This window comes from Perna viridis, chromosome 4, assembly GCF_037379345.1.
Source record: "Perna viridis isolate PV_CMFRI_1.1 ecotype Kerala chromosome 4, ASM3737934v1, whole genome shotgun sequence".
Classification (NCBI taxonomy): Eukaryota; Metazoa; Mollusca; class Bivalvia; order Mytilida; family Mytilidae; genus Perna; species Perna viridis.
The window spans coordinates 33,064,150-33,079,874 of record NC_142448.1 but is presented as its reverse complement, the minus strand read 5'-3'; positions in this window follow the sequence as shown (position 1 = coordinate 33,079,874).

The following is a 15,725-nucleotide window of genomic DNA, read 5'->3' as shown; positions in this document are numbered from 1 at the left end:
TATACTTTGTATGAAAATTGTGAATACAAATTATGATAAGTAGAAAATGAGCAAAAATTAAGAAAAATTACGTCTTTGTTTTTTTTAATCAAGGTTTACCATCGATTCGTCCGTCTATATTGAAATGGAAGCCCATGCTTCAGGTAATATTATTTTGGTGAATTATACTTATCTTAATTATTCATCTTGTTAGTGAGTTTTCTTTAAAAAATGTCATTTCAGTCTTTTAAGAAAATTTTATAATATGATTGGTGGACAGCAGGATAATTTTTTGCAAGCGTTGGAGCTATTTTGTAAGTGCAAAAACATCATTTACTAAATTAATGAACTTAGCATCTTTAACTTAACAGGAAAAAAATTGAAGCTATAAATATTACGGTATAAATATGACATTGATTCCATTTCTACAAATTTCTTTGCCTGGAGCTGTTTGCAAACTTTCAAAAGGTTACTTTTTATGCAAGTGTAAAGGTGGTTGTAAAACTTCAAAATGCAAGAGCGAAAAGCAAAATACCATTAGTAATTCCGTTGTCAATATTCTTTGACAAGCTCTTATAAGAATTGTTCAGAAATGAAAATTTATTAACCCAAGATTAGCATTATTTAATGATATTGCGTGAACATATTCTCATCCATATTGAGAAAAAAAGATGTGTTCACATTGGCACATTGAGATTTTTTTTTTCATTTTAATCAATAAATGAGCAACTCGGACTCCACTAATAACTGGGAACATGGACCAGGTGTACCGGTAGGGTAAGCGTCTTCTGCTCTTCTAGAAACACTCACCGAGTTGCTCATAAAAAGTCAAGTCCAAGGGGGTCGAAAGAGGAAAGGAAAACTATGACACGTTGAACAAATCAGTTTTCATAGCGTAGATGGATACACCGTAACGATCCACGAGTTCATGATGACGACCATAAAACTTTTGTAGTGATGATATGTGTAAAAATGAACGTATGGGGAACTATATTTTTGTTTGCCATCTTCATTAACGTTAGATTTGTTTTAATCCAGGGAGGGCAATACAGAAAATAATTGTGAATAAACCACCAAAAACGTTTGGATCGGAACTTTTCAGGTTACTTCTTTGTGCAAATGTGTTTTTGACGTTTAAGGTACAGCCCTTGTAGAAATTACTTTTCATTCTGTATTGTCAAAGGCCCTTTCATCGGTGGCAACAAGCGTATGGAATTATTTTCATATCACTACTTCATACGTTATACCAGATTGCGTAACAACGCAGACTTTCTGTATCGCGCTAGATCTCTTGCAATTCGACTTCTGGAACAGTTTTATGTTGCGTCAAGATTGGAGTCATCACATCAAAAGTTTTATGATCGTCATCATGAACTCGTGTATCCATCTGCACTCTGAAAACTGATTTGTTCAACGTGATAGTTTTGCTTTCCTCTTTCGTCTACCCTGGACTTTTCATGAGCAACTCGGTGGGTGTTTCTAGAAGAGCAGAGGACGCTTATCCTACCGGTGAACATGGTCCATGCTCCCAGTTTTAATGGAATCCGAGTTGTTCATTTACTCTTGTATTTTGTACGTAATATTTGATTATGTTATGTTCTTTGTTGTGTATATCTGTTTCCCATGTCTAGTCTTTGTCCATGGAATACATTCATTTGATTTCCGCTAGAATCTTGGTTACCTTGATTACTTTATTGGATGACTGTATTTTTGAAAACAAAATGTGGCATATGCCACCTATTGCCTGGGTCTTCCAGTGACATCGTCGTAATTGTAGATTAAGGATCGTTTCAGAACGACCCTATGACCTCCAAATCTGTATGTCTACGTTTTATTACTTTGAACATAAGTTGTTTAAAGTCATACTGTAGGCATGTCACGATCGAAAGGTCTTACCGGATGTAGTAAAACATGTAAACATCTTTTCACTCGAAACCGGAATGGTTAAACTAATTAGTACGGGCTTAAACAGTCAAAAGTCATTTATAACTCAGTCGCTCGCATTTACGTTACGGTTTTACTCACATTTTTATTTATACGTTATTGAAATGATCAGAAGATAGTGGTATTTAGTGGGAATGATTGCTATGTCTCATTGCATCTACATGCGTTTGTACTCGCGGCGTTTTTGTTTTTGGTACTGCTCAAAACAGGCATGATTCAATTATAAAATACCTTTGAATAATAACGACCTTCGGCGAAGATTAATTTAAATCTCAACAATGAAGGCATGTTCACAATTAAAGAAAAATGTTAAGGTCAGCATATACTCTCTGGTATTTGAAATGGAGGATATTCAATCATTGCTACAAAAGAATTTTAACAACAGCCTATTTAGAGTCTGCAGAAAATGCATGGGACAAATGAAAACTGTAAAGTTAATTATTTATCATTTTTACGTATCAATACCATCTTTGAAGATTCTTATTCAAAGCAGCAAGCTCATCATAGAGCACGTTTTATTTAGAAGACACCATTTCTTGTTTGTACAAGATCCTTTTGTATTTCAAAACAAAAGATCGACGCAGGAGTATTTCTTTATCTCCTAAAAGAAAATATATCTTCTTTTACCACCGGACTTATCACCACGCGATGCCTTGCTGTTAGAAAGTATGTTTCGGTAGAAACGCCACAATAACAGGATTAGAGAAATTTCTACAGTCAAAACATACCAACAGATACGGAACTTTAGACCAAGTAAGTTTCATAAAGGCTTCCCGCGTCTCTCATAGTTTCCTTGTAAACGAACAGAGCAAGTCGACTATCAACTGTCTTTAAATTAATTTTTCCGGTTTCTTTAAATGATTTATTGATTGTTTTTATTGTAGGTAGAAAGTACATGGAATGATACAAGAAACATAATTATAACTAATTGCCTTGATATTCTGTGTCAAACTAGTTCGAAAAAAATATATATGCCATCGAGACCTGTACACGTTTTTTTATTCAAACTTTATAACATTAGGTAATTCAATGTACAAGAGTATGCTAAAACAGCGAAACTCTGTGGGCATACTAGTATAGCAGAGGACGTCCGGAAATTTACGTCATTAGTCCGGATATACAACTATATAAGACAACAAAACAAAGAACAACTACGAGAATAAAATAATGTTAAAACATAACACAAACTAACACCATTATCTTCAATTCGTGTTCGTAGGCACTACGAAAATAACTTTTAAGTGTAAGTATTTGTAAGAACAGGCAATATGGGGAAAATCCGAAACATGCATGTCAAAACCCAACAGATCGGACAATATTTTTTCACTGAAGGATGTTTTCTTTCTCTATTTGAAAAGGCTCTTATTTGAGTTCTGCATCTCTGGATTTGCTAAAATAAAATACAACAGAATGTTTTTGACGGAGTTATCTGCCTTGAAATTTTCATTTTCAAAGCATATTAATCAAATTATAACTCAATTAGCCAAAATAATATGGAAGATCTTGTCTTTTTTCCTTGATTCTGATAGTGCAAAAACTAAAATTAAACTTTCAAAATGGTGGGTTTTCCATACAATGTTTGACCCACAAAGACTGACTCTTAAAACACATCAATTGGATCTGGGTGAGATAAAGAAATCTTTCACAGCTTAAAATATGAATTTCCTTAGCTTTCTCTTTGGTGAAAATACTCCGTGAAACACTTGTACAGCATACCAAAATTTGCAATATTTATATGATTGGTAATTTTGAATTTAGAAACTACTTGTATGATGTCGTTGGTGGGCCTGAGGGTATTCACCATCCCAGTGGTCAAAAACTATTTTACCGAAATTCGCCACTGCACAAATTTCGAGTCCCCATTAAATGCCGATGATTCAGTCCCCTTGTATAAACTTACAGTAACCTTTCCGTAGGTAAACAAACACACGATAAAATTGCTTTGAAAAAAAGATAGTTGTTTGTCTGTTGCTTCATTTCTTATTTGTGTTACGTCTAACATCTCTCAGACGAAAAATCAGACAACAGCGGATAATGAAGATTTCCAAATATTGATAAACATTTCATACTCCCAAATAAAATATGTTTGACGTGTGGTTGAATGGATGGATAGACAGCTGAAGAAAGACTATATATTGCTCAAAAGAAGGAAATAGAAGGAAAAATAAAAAGTGTTGGGCTTTAAAAAATATTTACTTTTACTTTTCAGGCGTTTCGTCTAATTACTTCGTTGAATATTTCTAAAAATCACTGTCGATCGTTATAAATATATCACATCTAACAGAACAAATCCTATCTTGGTTATTTCATTGACAATATATGTACCCAGTTGTCCGGTAAATCGGGTATAGTCAGTTTCGTCGACATTACTCCACATTTTTCATACTGAGTAGACTACTAAGGAAAGGAAAGCAAGTTGGATCAGTTTGTTTTTATCTGACATCAAATACATAAATGTCGATATTAGTGTTCCAGAAACTGTACTTAGTTCCTGTTGAAGTCTCTGTGGCTTGCACATATGCTACTTTGATAATGCAGTGTTACATACATGTAAAGGTCATCGCTGATCTTACAGACCGATGTCGTATGTCAGTTTCCAACATGATAATGACTTTTTGCCATGTAAATATTTTTTAACCGGGCATAGGCATTTCAATCAGCATTGATTGTATTGGTTTTACAAGAAGCAGAAAATGTTCTCCCTTCCAGAGCACATTTGTTCATAACTGGATTTTGACGGGGTTGTGCAGCTAGTGAACGTTTGTACATTTAAATCCTTGGTGTTTATACAATTTAGTTTTTGCAGTATGCTAAGTTTAAGTTTGGAAGCTAATACTGCAATTTACTACATTTTCTCGCACTTTTAATCAATTGAATTTTATGACTTTCATAATTTGTGTACCTAGTACTCACTAACGTTAGACAAATCGTCCCTTATCGCAAAAGATTATCAAATTTTGATTGCTTCCTGCATTGTTTCTACGTAAAAAAGTAAGATTTCGTCGTTGATATTTGTGTGAAGTCTATTGTAAAACGACAATGTAGGCGAAATGAATTGTCAAGATCCACATTGTTCAGAGCTTGACACACTCCAATCATACCTTATAATTGCCTGATCAAATAATGCAATGAAAAATTAAAAAAAATAGTATTACAAAGAATAACAAGGACATTGTTATATTTTTGTTTCAGTGTACCATTTTTATGGATAAATATTGTGGTTCACTTGGTTCACTTGGTACTTACAAAACGCCAAACTGTAAAAAAAAAGTTTTGAAATGATTTAATTTGACGATAATAAGGTAATTAGATTAATTAACCACTAATTAGTAATTATAATTTGTCTATCAATTTCGTCGTTTGAGATTCCGATTGATAGTATTTCATGATTTTAGCAGTCATCGACTGAACGAGAAACGGCATCATTAACTGTCTGACAATGATTTACTAGCTGTGTCAATTTCAACGATTTTATGATTCTGAATGAATTAAATTGCATTATACTTCCTTCAAAACAAATTGTTATACAACATATAGGTTATGTATTTTAATGTTAATAATGCACGCTTTTACGACCAGAATGTTATCACATTATCATTTTGAGTTCTTTATTACTCCAACTCATTTTAACACAATTATTCTAAAAACCGCATTTTTTTCCCTGCATATAAAGTTGATACTTTCCCTTTTGCACTATATTGAAATCTGACAGTAAGCACACACACTAAAAAAAACCATAAAAACAAAAACAAAAACAAAAAACAAAAAAAAAAAAAAACAAAAAAAACAAAAAAACAAAAAAAAATTAAATTGTCCGTAACATATCTTTCTTTGTTGTAAAAGACAAGAGATGCTGGATCGATTTTTTGAGTTCTTCTTGTATACAATTAATATTTTGATATAGAATTTCATTTGTATTTGTCTTTAATGCTGTTGATCAGAGATTACTACCTGGAACACGTACTGAATATGATTGTCTTTTTTTATTTATAAGGACTGTAAGTTGTATTAATGGCCATATTCAACCCTTATTATTGTCGGATGTTTCTTTCCATGATATCACCACACTTGACCACACATATTACTAATTAACTTTAAAATACACATTTAATCACTACGTCATATATACGTGTAGTTCTGAGCTGTAAGATATTACGGCAGGTTTTTCATCTTTTTATTTGATTTCAACCCTCATTAAAAACCATGAAAAAAAGCAAAATATTTAGTCATGAAATAGCGAAAAAAAATGCGAAAAAAAGACAGAAATGAAAAAAGACCGCATAGAAACATGTACAAAATGAACATCCATGAGCGCTTGAACAACATATAAGTTTAGATATGAAATTCTCAAAGACAAAAACGAAGGGTATGTTACAGATAAAACAAAATCAATGACAAAACGGAACCAAAAATTGATAGGCATAGCGTTGATCAATTCATAAATGTAGGATTAAATATGAAGCAGAACTTTTAGTGTTAATTATTTCCTAAAAAGGATTTTAGTCTCAATAAACGTATTTATTGTTAATAATTTTCTAGATTTTAGTAACATATCTGTCCTATGTGAAATCATATACGAATTGAGCAGAAAACTATAATAAAATCACTTTAATCTTAATATTTAAACATTCATTTTTTGTTCATCTGCAAATTTCTGTATAGTTGTCTTTTTAAGAAACGGTAAAGGTATTTAACAGATAACTTATCCAATCCAAATTTTTTGTAACGTATATTTCAATCATATATAGAGAAAAACCATTTCTTCAATATATTGTATCAATTTGTTCGGCAATCGTCATTGGTTTCGCCATGAATAAAAGAGAAAATATGATTTTAGTCCAATATAATCATCGCTTTAAAAACATCATGCATGCAGCAGTGAAATGAAGAATAAAAACATCAGAAAGGTAATTGCTTTATTTTTACTAAAGCGACTTTCTGGCAATTCAACATTACAATTTTCCTGATTTACACAAAAATCTTAATAGGTCGAAAAAAAATTACGTTTCCGATCGTTATATAGTTGTGAAAGAATTTCAAAGTAAACATCCTTTACAGAACTCCATGCTTGAAATATGAATAAAACATTTATATGATAGCTAGTATAATTTTATCGGTTTTCTTGCGGAAATTGGCAATTTGAAATCAACTACCAAATAATTTTATATTGTAGACCAAACATTGCTAATTAATTTAGTTCTGATTACTTGTATCGATTAAAGCACAAGATAAGATGGAATGAAATGGACCTCGTCATTTTGTCTCGTTACATGCGGCGTTGCATATAACGCGATAAAAGCTATCAAGAAGTACTTCTATGCATGCTATAATGAATTTTATTCCAACATCTTAATGGAATGTATTTGGAAGTGTTTTATTAAATGACTGGATCTGCTAATTAAATGTAGGACTGTAAAAGATAGTTATAAAACCAAAGTTTATTTCTTTACATAGTCTAAATGTTCTATTTTTTGCGTTTTCAACCAATATTCATATCGCGATATTTTATCCCTCTGCATAATATATGTTTGACCACGTGTTGCACAAATGCAGTGAAACCTATTTAAACCCTACCCTAATGAATCTGAGAAACTGTGTAAACAATACACATTTACAAGTCCCGGCGACATGGAAATTGATTTGCTCATCGTGTTATAGTTTTCCTTTCCTCTTGACTTTTTATGAGCAACTCGGCGGGTGTTTCTAGAAAAGCAGAGGACGCTTATCCTACCGGTGCACCTCGTCCATCCTCCCAGTTTTTAGTCTCTCATTTGCTTTTGTTACTTTGTATGTATTATTTTAGTTAATTTATGTTCTTTGTTGTGTATATCTGTTTTTCATGTCAAGTTTTTGTCCCTGGATTTCATTCTTTTGATTGCAGCAATAACCTTGGTTCACTTGATTACCGCTAGAACCTTGGGTCCCTAGATTACTTTTTGATTTCTGCTAGAACCTTGGTTACCTTGATTACATTTTGATTACTGCTAAAACCTTGGTTCCATTGATTACTCTTTTAAATCAAATTTAATATAATGAACTATGTGGAACCTTTGTAACCCGAATACCTGTATAAACTGTACAAATATTAATGTTTAAGTAACTGTTTTGTAAGAATCATGCAAAATCTGAAAAATGTGATACACCCCAAAAAAGGCTACATATTTTTATTTTTGCAATTAAGTTGTTTTATGGGTCTATACTATGAAATGTGTAAATATTCATTCAAATCTGCCTGTTCTTAGGAGATAATCGACATAGAAAATCCAGTAGATTTACTGTATTTGAGCGCCAATTACAGAGTTATCTCCCTTAATTTTGTAATCTACAGTGCATTCTATATAATTTTTATCTCTTAAGAGCACGAGTTATATGAAAAACCACATGTTAATTTCTGTTTACTATGACATTTCAAACAAAATATCAAAAATAAAAATATGTGAGCTTTTTACCCATGAATCACATTTTGTATGATCCTTAGCTGGAGTGCTACTTAAATAGGGTTACATATAGAAGGTTTTACTGTGTCATGGGAATTCGTATAGTAAAGCATATTATTTCGAATTAAATTTTTACTCTACCAAACGAACAAGTACTATAAATAATAATAGCATTACTATGGTAGAATAGGGTTAGATTTAGAAGGTTTTAGTGTATCATAGGAATACGTAAGAGGTTTTGTAAATTCGTACAATAAAGAGACTGCATATTATTCAGAATTAAATTTTAATCCGCCGAACGAAAAACTCAAATAAATAATAATTACATTGTTCGAAATATTTATTACATCTACAATTCAAAATAGCATTTTCAAATGTTTCACGTGAAATGTGCGGATTTTACGTTTTTCACAAATTTTGTCAATTTATAAATTTTGTTGGAATATGTCTCGTGAATACCACAAAAGCGGTTATCTTTTCTTTTATAAATATCATTCTAGTGAGCAAATGTTAAGCTAACCAATAATGATCGAGGCTGTGTGTTAAACGACATTATACATCGTTGTCGCAAAAGTTTGTAAGAGATAATTTCTTTATTTCAAGTTGTGTACCTTTTCTAATTAATATCTCTATCCATGTGTGGTTCTTGATCTTTATCTTGGGTCATTTTGTTGATTTCCACTGTTTATACAGCGCATAAATGTATTATTGATAGATTTACTATATACTTTGTATCAACAGCAATACAATTTTTATTGATATTGTTTTCGAAACATTAAATATACCGGTTTGTTTTTATTGTTAAATCATCTACTTTGTAAGCTAACCATTTATTTTAAACAAAATCATATGCGACATGGCATCGTTTTTTTCTTGCCTCTATAGAATTAAAAATTATCCATATACAAAAATTTTCTTTTTTCGGACCGTTTCTTATTTCCATCTGATGAAACAGTTCATTTGCCCCAGAGTATTTAGTTTTTATTATATTCTTGCAAAAGCGTAAAATATATAGTGATCGTGTTGTCCTTCTGTTCCATTGTCTACCCTTCGTTCGTCGCCAGTTCTGATCCATAATTCCTCTAATATCGCTGGAAGGACTTTCAAAAATTATTCAAAATTCGAAGATGCAATGTGAATACACTATAACGCCTTTTTTTTATCTGAATGTCTTTTGGGTTTCTGGTGTAAATTGGTCGACCAAGGGGGTTGTATCTTCTCAACGCAAATAATCAGAAACCGCTGAATGGATATTGAAACTCACATTTATTGTCAAATGATACTATTATTCCTATCTGATTTTTCTGCCGCAATAACATATGTAGTTTCCTATATGGTTTGTAGGAGGACAATGGGGCTTTTCATATAGTGGGCTTTGTGTTCAATTCTTACAACTTCTTACTTCGTCCGTTATTTGAAAGCTTACAGAAACTACAAATTAGTTATGTCCCGCGCTTTACCTTGAACACATTAATAAGAAACGCAGTTATATTTCGTCTTGGTACAATTTGAAATTTATCACACTCAGTCAAAATCCAGAATTTGTCGGACGTTTTTCTGTATTTTCCATAAGGTCAGCATAATCACAACGACCTCCGCCGAAATGCGAATTGCTGTGGGTTTGTGCGTTCATCACACCTTGAATACGCTTTGATGCCTTCATTTTTAACGAATTTTAATTAAATCTACACCAAAAGTTACTGTAATGAATTTCTCCGACAAATGTGTTATATCCACAATGAGAGCAGACTCATACTGGACATGGCATTATTAGAGCTGTGGATATCCCTACAGAAGTTGATTACGCCAAACCTAATATGTTTCTGGTCCTTAAACCTAATGCTTTTTGCAGAGTATGGAAAGATATGTTTATTTTTCATTTTCTTTGCTTTGTCTTTCCTTTTCAGTTTTCCAGTAATTACTATTTTCACTAAAACCGTCGTTACCACCGCCTCACTGAAAATTCACTTGTTGCCATTGTGGACAGCAAAAAATGGAAAACAATTCCACATAATCTTTGCACTCTCATTTAATATCTCATTAAAACGCAACTTCTCTGTACTCTGGAAACCCAGTCTGGGTACAGATATGAATATGAACGAAATGTAGCATGAAGATAAGACATGTTGCATGTAAATCTTACACAGACATTTATAAAAAAAAGTGTATCCATGACTCAGATATCTAATTAAAAGTTTTGATAACGAAGTATTTAATATGATGTATTAAGCTACTGAAAAAAAAAATTCAAGTTGACACTAAAGACATATGGTCGTAAGAAAACATTAGGCTCTTATCGAAACAGTAAATATCTAATAACAAATCATCATTAAAGAAATACAGTCTACGATCACAAATACTTAATTATTTCACTGGGTTTGGAAAGAAAATGTTGTTTTGAACATCCAAGACCAGCTCATGTAATTAGTTTGTGAGGTAAGATATGTAATACAGCGCAATACTATTAAAGAGGAAATTATAAAAATGACTTAAAGGTAGTCTAACAAGTATGGCTTTTTGTGGTTTATATTAAAAATCAATCTTATGAAGAAGTAGCAGCGATACTATAACGTTTGAATCGTGTAAAAATCTACAGATTATTCTATGATTAAACAACAAGTAATAAACCAGTCATGAGAGTAAATCGACCAAAAACGTTCAAAATGTAACCACAGCAGAGCGAAAAGATTATAAACGTCACCCATGCCAATCGTATGAAATACAAAGTGACCTTCACCGCCAAGGAAGACGATAGGAAACATATATTGAATACTTTTAACTGTTTAATTGCATTAAAGGAGTAGTTGTGTACTGGAATTCATTTACTGGTTCGTAACCACTGCATTTGATTTTAAGAGTTTTTTTTGTCGCCTCGGAAAAATTGCAGTCGCCACTATGGCCTGACTGACCGGAGTCATCTGTCATAGATATTTTTCTCCTTTACCGGACTCTCAATGTGTAGCATGGATCTAGAACAACGAAATCTTTTCATTTTAAGTGTAGTTCGTTGCGCTTATATCTGTCTAGACGTTTCAATTCTATTCAATATATTTTTCTTCTGTTGGCTTTTTAATTATGTGACTTAATTTTTTAAAACGGATTTCCTCTCTTTTGACAGATTGTTTTCTTTATTGAGCTCTTTAATAATATTATTTGATGAATTTGAAAAAAGTATATTGTTTTAAAATAGGTGACAACCTTATATTGGTTCTTAAAATTTTCGGCCAGAATTCTAATTTTCCCAAATGCATTCTATACAAATTACCTGTCTTTAAAACAACAACGAATGACATTATATTAACATTGAAGGGTTTTTATTTTGGGATCTATTATTCATTCCCTTACCAATATGACAATTAACAATTAAAGACCTTGAGACTGTTTTAAGCATTTCAATAGTAATATATATATCTTATTATTATTATTAACAACTGTACTCGGCCTATAAAATTGGACAATTATGTGCAAAAAATGTATAAATATATTGCATTCTATCTACTATAACTACTGCATTTATAAATAATATAAAGGGCAACTCTAATTAAAATTTTCGCAGATTTAATCAATATATGAATATATGAATATACAAGCACCATGCCAAAAAGGAGTCTCGTTTTTAATTTCCTCTAAAGAATCTATTAAAAAATACTTACAAAAACAATAGTGAAGCGATACTACAATTAAGCGATTTAAAAAAAAAAACAAAAAAAAAAAAAAAAAAAAACTGTTCAACTTATGAACAAGAAATCTCTAGAGAATGAAATATCATAATGGTTTATGTTTTATCGCCAAACTTCCAAGACTAGTGATTGGAAAAAAGAAAATAATATGGAGTTACAATCTTCCATTATAAAGCAAGTAAATGTTTGATGGATTTTTTTCTTTCAAGTTCAACTTATTGCTATTTCTAAGTTATCTTATTAAATCTTTATGGAAGCCGGTTAGGGTCATTTGGAAAAAAATGTCGAAATTACGACATAGCTATGTCGTAATTTCGACATATTTAATTTTTTTTTCAAATGATTCTAACCGGCTTCCGTAGTAATGTCCCCAAGTGTGTTAGTATAATAGAATGAATGGTAGTACAACTGAAATCATATCATGTTACGCTATTTCGGGAAAAAGATATAATAGCTGCATTTAATTGAATACCTTGATTTGTTACAAAGTGAGAAACACATTATCAAAAGATAAGAAATATGGGAACAAAACACAAAAAGAATAACATGTTTAGAAGAAATACGAAGAACGATCAAAGTAAACTAACTAAAAATTACACATATATGCAAACAGGATTTACCCCCCCCCTAAAACCTCGAGTAACCTCAGTTGCTATAATGGTAACAACTTTGACCTTTGACATGCTTTGGTAGAAAGAGTAATCAAGGGAACCAAGGTTATGGCGGTAATCAAAAGAATGTAATCCAGGGACAAAGACAAGACACGGAAAACATACATACACAACAAAGAACATACAGTAACTAAAATCATACATACAAAGTAACAAAAGTAAATGAGCAACTCGGACTCCGCTAAAACCTGGGAGCATGGACCAGGTGCACCGGAAGGGTAAGCGTCCTCTGCTTTTCTAGAAACACCCGCCGAGTTGCTCATAAAAAGTCAAGTCTGGGGTAGACAAACGAGTAAAGGAAACTATGACCCGTTGAATAAATCAGTTTTCATGGTGCTGATGGATACACCATAACGATCCATCATAGAATTTATGAATGCTAGATTTGACGTCATATTTCGATGATTTTGACGATTTTTTATATGAAATTTACTAAGTCTTAAAAATCCTGAGAATTTTGGAAAATGCTGCTCCAGAACGTGTACAGCATACCGAAATTTGCAATTTAGATACGGTTAGTATTTGTACATTTAGAATGTTTAGCAGTTTAAACTCATCAGAAGATATCCCAATCTATGCTCGTTAAATATCATGTCCTATCTATCACAGAAAATGAAACTACATAGCAGCCAATAAGAAACGGAACAATAGTAAAGAGACCAACCAATATACAAACGAAACAACTTTTTCTTTTCTATACTTTAAGTAAGTAAATGCAAATTATTGTGTTGATAATATGTATTTTATAAAATACTTAACTGAGTATGATGCATTTATGTGGAAATAAGAATTACTATACATCGTGTACTAACTTAAAACCCTAGATTTATCCTACGACGAGGAATGATCCGACCAGCAAACTATTTCGTAAAACCTAGCTGGCCAAGTTGTCTTAGACGCTGGATGTAGTGTAGGTTTTGTTGCCCTAGATGTCACAGCAGTACGAGTTTGAGTTCCTGGGAGGGAAATACATCGTAAGGAATTTTCCAGACCCTTATGTACATAAAGCGAACATATGTTGCATCTCCATGGAAATGAAGTTTGGGGTTCCATAATACAAGCCGTGGACTTCTTCATTCGTCAATCAAGAGGTACCACACACCTGGTTCATGCTCCCAGTTTCCTTATATTTTGACCATAAGATTTCCTGGTAACAGATCGGAGGACTTTGTTCTAGTATTACGTGTATTAATTTTTCAGCTACCAAAAGAGTGTATTACAAACTATCATGGGCAAGAGCTTTTTGTTGTATGATATAGAAATATTGCTGTGTACTTAAAATGTTAATATGAAGTGATAATATTTCATATATTTTACATATCAACATTTTCACATTTTAGGTGATTAAATAGAATGTAGATATATTCTTAAAACATTCGTGTTTTAACTACTGCAATTATAAATCAATAAACCCTTTTCATCACTAAATGGTGCATTAGCAATATACAACTCCTCGCAGTTTCTGTTAAATGTTATGCCGTAGGTTCTGTCGAGTCCATCTTTACTAGTCAATATTGTATATAAATAAGTTCCCTCTGGGGACAAGCAGTGAACAGTGTTAGATGTCCAACACGTAATGTACAGATTGCCTATTATGTCTTTAGTCATACATAGAGAACCAGCAAGAGTGGGAGCAGAATATTCAATCAGTGGTGTGCCATCTTGTTGCAAGCCGTATAGTTTAATATCTCCTGTCTTATAACAGAAGAGAACATCATTATTTCCTACATGCAAACTGAGAATAGAGTTAACCGAATTTCCGACTTTGAAATTATACCAATGTTTACCGTCCATATCTCTAATGTATATTATACCATCACCACCACCTAGAAATATTTTGTCTATCTTGGTAGCGATTCCGTGAACTTTTATAGCTGATCTGATCCAAAAGAAAGAATATTGTTCGGCTAGATCCTTTAATCTCAGTTTCCGCTATATAGGTGACGTATTATCTTTAAACAATCCTAATTTCGGGGATTTGATACCTTGCATCTACCCCAAAGAACTTGAGATAAAAGATACTACAGACACTGTGAAGTCAGCCTCATATCTTGACCTACACTTAGAAATCGATGGTAAAGGAAAATTATTGACCAAACTTTACGACAAACGTGATGACTTTTCAATCAAAATTGTCAACTTTCCTTTCATCTGTGGCAACATCCCTTCAGCACCTGCGTATGTATTGTTCATATCACAACTCATACGTTATGCCAGAGCTTGCCGAAACTACTCACACTTTTTGTATCGCGCTAGAACTCTAACAAATAGGCTTCTGGAACAGGGTTATGTTGCTACAAGATTGAAGTCATCACTACAGAAGTTTTATGGTCGTCATCATGAACTCTTGGATCGTTATGGTGTATCCATCTGCACCATGAAAACTGATTTATTCAACGGGTCAAAGTTTTCCTTTCCTCGTTTGGCTACCCCATGCTCCCAGTTTTTTAGTGGAGTCCGAGTTGCTCATTTGCTTTTGTTACTTTGTATGTATGATTTTAGTTACTTTATGTTCTTTGTTGTGTATGCCTGTTTTCCATGTCTGGTCTTTGTCTCTGGGTTGCATTCTTTTGATTATTGCTATAACCTTGGTTCCCTTGATTACTCTTTCAATTCTATACTGCGTGCCAGCTCTCATTGCGGCAATGTCGACGAACTGAATCAAATTAATATCTGGAAGAGTATTAATGACATGGCCCATGGTCCACTTTCTAAGAAACTGTCCTCTAAATGTGTTCCATCTTCTGTCCACAGCGACAGTGCCTTTGTCGGTCCACTGTTATTGCATAGTAATATTACATTTTGTTATGTGTGACTATCATACACGTTGTTCGTCCAGTAAAGCAGACCTTTCTATCAAGAATAAATTTTGATGGGGAAGTTTCCTTTCTTACCTTACCCGGTGCTTGATATTGATTTGATGTCTCGAAATCTAAGTAGCTTTTGCATGATTGCTTTTCAATTGGGAAAAGTGACGAAATATCGAACTCGTCGACCGCCGTTTGTACTGAGAT